We start from the raw sequence: 8,996 nt of genomic DNA, 5'->3' as shown, positions 1-8,996 counted from the left end.
AAATGACCATATGGGGCACTCATTAATGGATATAAAAATATATATTATTATTATATTTATATGTTGGATGTAATAAAATCAATCTTTATTGATATCTGATTAAAAACAGTTACCTAGTAGCGAAATATTAAAAGTGGTGATTGAAACATTGATTGATATAAACACAAATTCAGTTAAGATAGACAAAAATTGTCTAGCCGCGAGGCTACTCGTGTATCTTAAGGACTTATTTGAATAAATTCTGTAATTGATCCACCTTATTTGGTATTGCAAAACTCCTAACTTAAATATAAATGCTTTGTATTGCCTCTGTTATTTCACTTTATTAATAAATTCTCATAGATAGAATCCAGCATTGGATGGTACAGAATCGAATTGTCCCACTAACCCCTTTCTGGTTATGAAAGGTTTTGACTAGCTCCTAATAGTCAGCTCGTAAATTATAAGTATAAATACTTTGAATTGCTTCTGTTATTATACATTTGTGTTCTCATATATAAAATCCAGCATTAAATGGTATAGATTATAATTAACCCTCAGACACCTTACTGGGTATTAATGATTTCAACAAGCTCATAATAGTCTGCTCGTGAATTTATAAGGTAGGATATCCTTTCCCATGGAACCTACTGACTGGCTACATATGAGGATGATCAAGACATCAGGGGAGTTAAAGATTAACCTTGGGCTCTATAGTATTGCCCCTCAGGATTGAACTGTCTATATGGATTGGTCCTGTAGGATGGATCTATATTGCTGTCTATAACACCCCTTAGACCTCTACTGCTGGCCGCTATAAATTGAGTTCTATCTACTGCTTCAGAGGCACACACTAAATTAAATGGTTATAAGTTTGCACGAGTTCTGTGGTACAGTCCTTGAAGGTGTTCTTTTCTGTAGATTGTTATCCTTCTTGTTGGTATACACAATTAAACATATACCACAGGGTTAATACTAGCACTACATTTTACTAGGGATGAGCGCACTCGGATTTATGAAATTCGAGCCCACCCGAACATTGCGGATCCGAGTCGGATCCGAGACAGATCCGGGTATTGGCGCCAAATTCAAATGTGAAACTGAGGCTCTGACTCATAATCCCGTTGTCGGATCTCGCGATACTCGGATCCTATAAATTCCCCGCTAGTCGCCGCCATCTTCACTCGGGCATTGATCAGGGTAGAGGGAGGGTGTGTTAGGTGGTCCTCTGTCCTGGTAGATCTCGTGCTGTGCTGTTTAGTTCTGTGCTGTGCTGTGCTGTGCTGTGCTGTGCTGTGCTGTGTTCTGCAGTATCAGTCCAGTGGTGCTGTGTGCTGTGCTCTGTCCTTCTGAGGTCAGTGGTGCTGCTGGGTCCTGTGCTGTGTCCTGTTCAGTCCAGTGGTGCTGTGTCCTGTGCTCTGTGCTTCTAAGGGCATAGTTATTTCCCCAATATTCCCCTGTGTTTAAAAAAATAAAAAAAAGTTTTTTTAAAAAATACCAAAAACTACTTAAATTTATTTTAATTACCACAAAATTTGCACAACCAATCCTGCAGTATAAGCCCATTGGTACTGCAATATTACCAAGTTCACACATTCAGCAGTAAAAGTCCAGTGGTACTGCAATATTACAAAGTTTACACATTCTGCAGTATCAGTCCAGTGGTGCTGTGTCCTGTGCTCTGTCCTGCTGAGTTCCGTAGTGCTGCTGGGTCCTGTGCCGTGTCCTGTTCAGTCCAGTGGTGCTGTGTCCTGTGCTCTGTGCTTCTAAGGGCATAGTTATTTCCCCATTATTCCCAAGTTTTTAAAAAGTAAAAAAAAATAAAAAATTTAAAAAAAAAAAAATATATATAATAATTATAACCAAATTTGCAAAACCAATCCAGCAGTATAAGTCCATTGGTACTGCAATATTACAAAGTTCACACATTCTGCAGTATCAGTCCAGTGGTGCTGTGTCCTGTGCTCTGTCCTGCTGAGTTCCGTAGTGCTGCTGGGTCCTGTGCCGTGTCCTGTTCAGTCCAGTGGTGCTGTGTCCTGTGCTCTGTGCTTCTAAGGGCATAGTTATTTCCCCACTATTCCCAAGTTTTTTAAAAATAAAAAAAAAGTAAAAAAAAATAAAAAATTTAAAAAAAAAATAATATATAATAATTATAACCAAATTTGCAAAACCAATCCAGCAGTATAAGTCCATTGGTACTGCAATATTACCAAGTTCACACATTCTGCAGTATCTTGTGCTACATATAATGGAGACCAAAAATTTGGAGGATAAAGTAGGGAAAGATCAAGACCCACTTCCTCCTAATGCTGAAGCTGCTGCCACTAGTCATGACATAGACGATGAAATGCCATCAACGTCGTCTTCCAAGCCCGATGCCCAATCTCGTAGTACCGGGCATGTAAAATCCAAAATGCCCAAGTTAAGAAAAAGTAGCAAAAAGAGAAACTTAAAATCATCTGAGGAGAAACGTAAAGTTGCCAATATGCCATTTACGACACGGAGTGGCAAGGAACGGCTTAGGCCCTGGCCCGTGTTCATGACTAGTGGTTCAGCTTCACCCACGGATCTTAGCCCTCCTCCTCCTCCCCCCCCTACAAAAAATTGAAGAGAGTTATGCTGTCAGCAACAAAACAGCAAACAACTCTGCCTTCTAAAGAGAAATTATCACAAATCCACAAGGCGAGTCCAAGGATGTTGGTGGTTGTCAAGCCTGACCTTCCCATCACTGTACGGGAAGAGGTGGCTCGGGAGGAGGCTATTGATGATGTAGCTGGCGCTGTGGAGGAACTTGATGATGAGGATGGTGATGTGGTTATTGTAAATGAGGCACCAGGGGGGGAAACAGCTGATGTCCATGGGATGAAAAAGCCCATCGTCATGCCTGGTCAGAAGACCAAAAAATGCACCTCTTCGGTCTGGAGTTATTTTTATCCAAATCCAGACAACCAATGTATGGCCATATGTAGCTTATGTAAAGCTCAAATAAGCAGGGGTAAGGATCTTGCCCACCTAGGAACATCCTCCCTTATACGTCACCCGAATAACCTTCATAGTTCAGTGGTTAGTTCAGGAACTGGGACTAGGACCCTCATCGGTACAGGGACACCTAAATCCCGTGGTCCAGTTGGATACACACCAGCAACACCCTCCTCGTCAACTTCCTCCACAATCTCCATCAGATTCAGTCCTGCAGCCCAAGTCAGCAGCCAGACTGAGTCCTCCTCATTACGGGATTCATCCGAGGAATCCTGCAGCGGTACGCCTACTACTGCCACTGCTGCTGTTGCTGCTGTTAGTCGGTCATCTTCCCAGAGGGGAAGTCGTAAGACCGCTAAGTCTTTCACAAAACAATTGACCGTCCAACAGTCGTTTGCCATGACCACAAAATACGATAGTAGTCACCCTATTGCAAAGCGTATAACTGCGGCTGTAACTGCAATGTTGGTGTTAGACGTGCGCCCGGTGTCCGCCATCAGTGGAGTGGGATTTAGAGGGTTGATGGAGGTATTGTGTCCCCGGTACCAAATCCCCTCGAGATTCCACTTCACTAGGCAGGCGATACCAAAAATGTACAGAGAAGTACGATCAAGTGTCCTCAGTGCTCTTAAAAATGCGGTTGTACCCACTGTCCACTTAACCACGGACATGTGGACAAGTGGTTCTGGGCAAACGAAGGACTATATGACTGTGACAGCCCACTGGGTAGATGCATCCCCTTCCGCAGCAACAGCAACAGCTGCATCAGTAGCAGCATCTACAAAATGGCTGCTCATGCAAAGGCAGGCAACATTGTGTATTACAGGCTTTAATAAGAGGCACAACGCTGACAACATATTAGAGAAAATAAGGGAAATTATCTCCCAGTGGCTTACCCCACTTAGACTCGCATGGGGATTTGTGGTGTCAGACAATGCCAGTAACATTGTGCGGGCATTAAATATGGGCAATTTCCAGCACGTCCCATGTTTTGCCCACACCATTATTTGGTGGTGCAGCATTACCTCAAGAGTGACAGGGGTGTGCAGGAGATGCTTGCGGTGGCGCGCAAAATTGCTGGACACTTTCGGCATTCAGCCAGTGCCTACCGCAGACTAGAGGCACATCAAAAAAGCATGAACCTGCCCTGCCATCACCTCAAACAAGAGGTTGTGACGCGCTGGAACTCCACCCTCTATATGCTGCAGAGGATGGAGGAGCAGCAAAAGGCCATTCAGGCCTACACAGCCACCTACGACATAGGCAAAGGAGTGGGGATGCGCCTCAGTCAAGCGCAGTGGAGACTGATTTCCGTGTTGTGCAAGGTTCTGCAGCCATTTGAACTTGCCACACGAGAAGTCAGTTCCGACACTGCCAGCTTGAGTCAGGTCATTCCCCTGATCAGGCTGTTGCAGAAGCAGCTGGAGAAAGTGAGGGAGGAGCTGGTAAGCCATTGCGATTACACCAAGCATGTAGCTCTTGTGGATGTAGCCCTTCGTACGCTTTGCCAGGATCCGAGGGTGGTCACTCTTTTAAAGTCAGAGGAATACATTCTGGCCACCGTGCTCGATCCTCGGTTTAAAGCGTATGTTGTGTCTCTGTTTCCGGCGGACACAAGTCTACAGCGGTGCAAAGACCTGCTGGTCAGGAGATTGTCCTCTGAAGAGGACCGTGACATGCCAACAGCTCCACCCTCATTTTCTTCCACATCTATGGCTGCGAGGAAAAAGCTCAGTTTTCCCAAAAGAGGCACTGGCGGGGATGCTGATAACATCTGGTCCGGACTGAAGGACCTGCCAACCATTGCAGACATGTCTACTCTCGCTGCATTGGATGCTGTCACAATAGAAAAAATTGTGGATGATTACTTTGCTGACACCATCCAAGTAGACATGTCAGACAGTCCATATTGTTACTGGCAGGAAAAAAAGGCAGTTTGGAAGCCCCTGTACAAACTGGCTCTATTTTACCTGAGTTGTCCCACCTCCAGTGTGTACTCGGAAAGAGTTTTTAGTGCAGCGGGGAACCTGGTCAGTGAGCGGCGAAGGAGGTTGCTTCCTCACAACGTTGAAAAAATGATGTTTATAAAAATGAATAATCAATTCCTCAATGAAGTACAGCACTGCCCTCCAGATACTACAGAGGGACCTGTGGTTGTGGAGTCCAGCGGGGACGAATTGATAATGTGTGATGAGGAGGAAGTACACACTGTAGGGGGAGAGGAATCAGAGGTTGAGGATGAGGACGACATCTTGCCTCAGTAGAGCCTGTTTAGTCTGTACAGGGAGAGATGAATAGCTTTTTTGGTGTGGGGGCCCAAACAAACCAATCATTTCAGCCAAAGTTGTTTGGTAGGCCCTGTCGCTGAAATGATTGGTTTGTTAAAGTGTGCATGTCCTATTTCAACAACATAAGGGTGGGTGTGAGGGCCCAAGGACAATTCCATCTTGGAACTTTTTTTTTGGCATTATATGACCAATCAACAGTCGTTTGCCATGTTCAAAAAGTAAAACCAAATTTTAAAAAATTCAAGAAATTAAACCAAAAGTAAAATGCCGTGTCATAATTTAAAACAAGAGTTTTTGACGTGCTCTAAAACTACTGTATTGTTGTTTATATTTTATAAACACTACACTTGAAAGCTTGAGTCTTTCAATAAAAAAGTAACTGTCCATTGCACGAATATTTGCAACAGGGACAATTTTAGGGTTAAGAAAGCCAACTGATAACACTTCGACGCTGTCTGTCTTTATAAACACTACACTTGGAAGTTGGAGGAGGTATTGTGGCCCCGGCACCAAATTTACTACCGGGGCCACTCCACTGTGCAGTCCATATTTAGGTGTATCAGATATTAAACAACGGTGACAGTTGATGCCCAATTTTTTAATTATATTGTGGCCTCGGTACCAAATTGTGTACCGGGGCCACCACACTACGCAGTCCAGATACTTGTTTGGTGGAATTCAGACCAGTTGAAGGTTTTATTATTATATTGTGTGGACCACTCTATCTATACCACACTACAATTCTATACCACTCTATTTCATACTTTAATTCTATTTAATACTTTAATTCTATTTCATACTTTAATTCTATTTAATACTTTAATTCTATTTCATACTTTAATTCTATTTAATACTTTAATTCTATTACTAATTACCATAAAGAGGAACAAAATAAACCAATTTTACCAAAAGTATAATATGACTTAGACTTACAAACACTACACTTGAAAGATGGTGCCTTTAAATGAAAAAGTCAGTCTTCATTGCACGACTATGTGCAACAGGGACAGTTTTTTGGTTTACAAAGTCAACCAATAACACTTGGACCCTGTCTGTCTTTAACATACTTGATGGGATCTCAATGACGAATTGTCTGTACCATGTTTGGAGGAGGTATTGTGGCCCCGGTATCAAATTGGGTACCGGGGCCACCCCACTACGCAGTCCAGATACTTGTTTGGTGGAATTCTGACACATGGAGGGTTTTTTAATTATATTGTGGCCTCGGTACCAAATTGTGTACCGGGGCCACCACACTACGCAGTCAAGATAGATAGATGCGTATCATAGATAAAGTACATTCAGTGGTGTGGGGCAAATTGAAAAATATTCAAAATGCACTGACATTATCAAAAACAAGAGGTTGTCACACGCTAAAACTCCAATATGTATATGATGGAGAGGATGGAGGAGCAGCCGTATGTGTAGTGTAATGCAGACCTGTTGAAGGTTTTTTATATATTTTATTGTGGTGCCCAGTGCCCACTCCTCTACGCAGTCCAGATACATTTATTGGTGCGAATCATAAAAGTTCAGGGTTTTTAATATATTGTGGTGACCCACTCCTCTACGCAGTCCAGGTACATTTATTGGTGCGATTCATAAAAGTTCAGGGTTTTTAATATATATTGTGGTGACCCACTCCTCTACGCAGTCCAGGTACATTTATTGGTGCGATTCATAAAAGTTCAGGGTTTTTAATATATTGTGGTGACCCACTCCTCTACGCAGTCCAGGTACATTTATTGGTGCGATTCATAAAAGTTCAGGGTTTTTAATATATATTGTGGTGACCCACTCCTCTACGCAGTCCAGGTACATTTATTGGTGCGATTCATAAAAGTTCAGGGTTTTTAATATATATTGTGGTGACCCACTCCTCTACGCAGTCCAGGTACATTTATTGGTGCGATTCATAAAAGTTCAGGGTTTTTAATATATTGTGGTGACCCACTCCTCTACGCAGTCCAGGTACATTTATTGGTGCGATTCATAAAAGTTCAGGGTTTTTAATATATATTGTGGTGACCCACTCCTCTACGCAGTCCAGGTACATTTATTGGTGCGATTCATAAAAGTTCAGGGTTTTTAATATATTGTGGTGACCCACTCCTCTACGCAGTCCAGGTACATTTATTGGTGCGAATCAAACAAGTTGATGGTTTTCTTATTATATATATTGTGGTGACCCACTCCTCTACGCAGTCCAGGTACATTTATTGGTGCGATTCATAAAAGTTCAGGATTTTTAATATATATTGTGGTGACCCACTCCTCTACGCAGTCCAGGTACATTTATTGGTGCGAATCAAACAAGTTGATGGTTTTCTTATTATATATATTGTGGTGACCCACTCCTCTACGCAGTCCAGGTACATTTATTGGTGCGATTCATAAAAGTTCAGGGTTTTTAATATATATTGTGGTGACCCACTCCTCTACGCAGTCCAGGTACATTTATTGGTGCGATTCATAAAAGTTCAGGGTTTTTAATATATATTGTGGTGACCCACTCCTCTACGCAGTCCAGGTACATTTATTGGTGCGATTCATAAAAGTTCAGGGTTTTTAATATATATTGTGGTGACCCACTCCTCTACGCAGTCCAGGTACATTTATTGGTGCGAATCATAAAAGTTCAGGGTTTTTAATATATATTGTGGTGACCCACTCCTCTACGCAGTCCAGAAAGATACCTTGTTGCAACGTTTTGGACTAATAACTATATTGTGAGGTGTTCAGAATACACTGTAAATTAGTGGAAATGCTTGTTATTGAATGTTATTGAGGTTAATAATAGCCTAGGAGTGAAAATAAGCCCAAAAACTTGATTTTTAAACTTTTTATGTTTTTTTAAAAAAAAAATCCGAATCCAAAACCTTAAATCCGAACCGAGACCTTTCGTCAAGTGTTTTGCGAGACAAATCCGAACCCCAAAAATAACGAAAATCCGGATCCAAAACACAAAACACGAGACCTCAAAAGTCGCCGGTGCACATCCCTACATTTTACACAGTAGGATCCCTGAGCAGCACCAGTTAACCCATACTCTTTTAATACAGCTTATGAAGAGGGTGGACAACCCTCAGTATTTTGTATTTAGGCAGCAGCCAAAGGTAGCATTGCATTATCCTGAGCACCCATTTCTCATCTCCATTTTTACTTTCAGAAAATATAATTGTTTGCTATGTGTTTTTGTTTGTTTCTTTTTCTCTTTTCATGATATAAAATATATTTAGTATAATATTATTGCTCACATTTATGTATCTAGTGTGAATGTAATGATTATAATTATACACTATTTTTCTTGCAGAGTTTTTATTTGAAAATCTCTTGAGTACAAGTGAAGTCCTTATCTGGTCAATATACTGCTGCCTCCTACTTATGACAGAAGAGAGACTTTTTTTCTCTAAATGTCACACAGCATATGGTAAATTCTATATTTGATATTTTGTCCTTATTTCATTAATAATATTTTTTCTGTTGAATAGGCATATTGTTTCTATTGTTTCTTATATTGTTTCTTGGAGCGTACAAAGGTACGCTCCAAGTAATAACACACACACACACATACACAAAATAAAGGCAATTTCTTGGTCCCCCCCCCCACTATCATGACTAATTTAAGCCATAAATGAGGCTAAATAACACAGTATTTAGAAAAAATATGGAAACGTTCATTTTAATAAAAGGGGTAGTTGGATAGTGGTAGGAAGTTGGAGTTTGATGTGAGTTAACAGTGCGCTTCTG

The sequence above is a fragment of the Mixophyes fleayi genome, chromosome 8, assembly GCF_038048845.1.
Source record: "Mixophyes fleayi isolate aMixFle1 chromosome 8, aMixFle1.hap1, whole genome shotgun sequence".
Lineage (NCBI taxonomy): Eukaryota > Metazoa > Chordata > Amphibia > Anura > Limnodynastidae > Mixophyes > Mixophyes fleayi.
Note: the sequence above shows the minus strand (reverse complement) of the source record.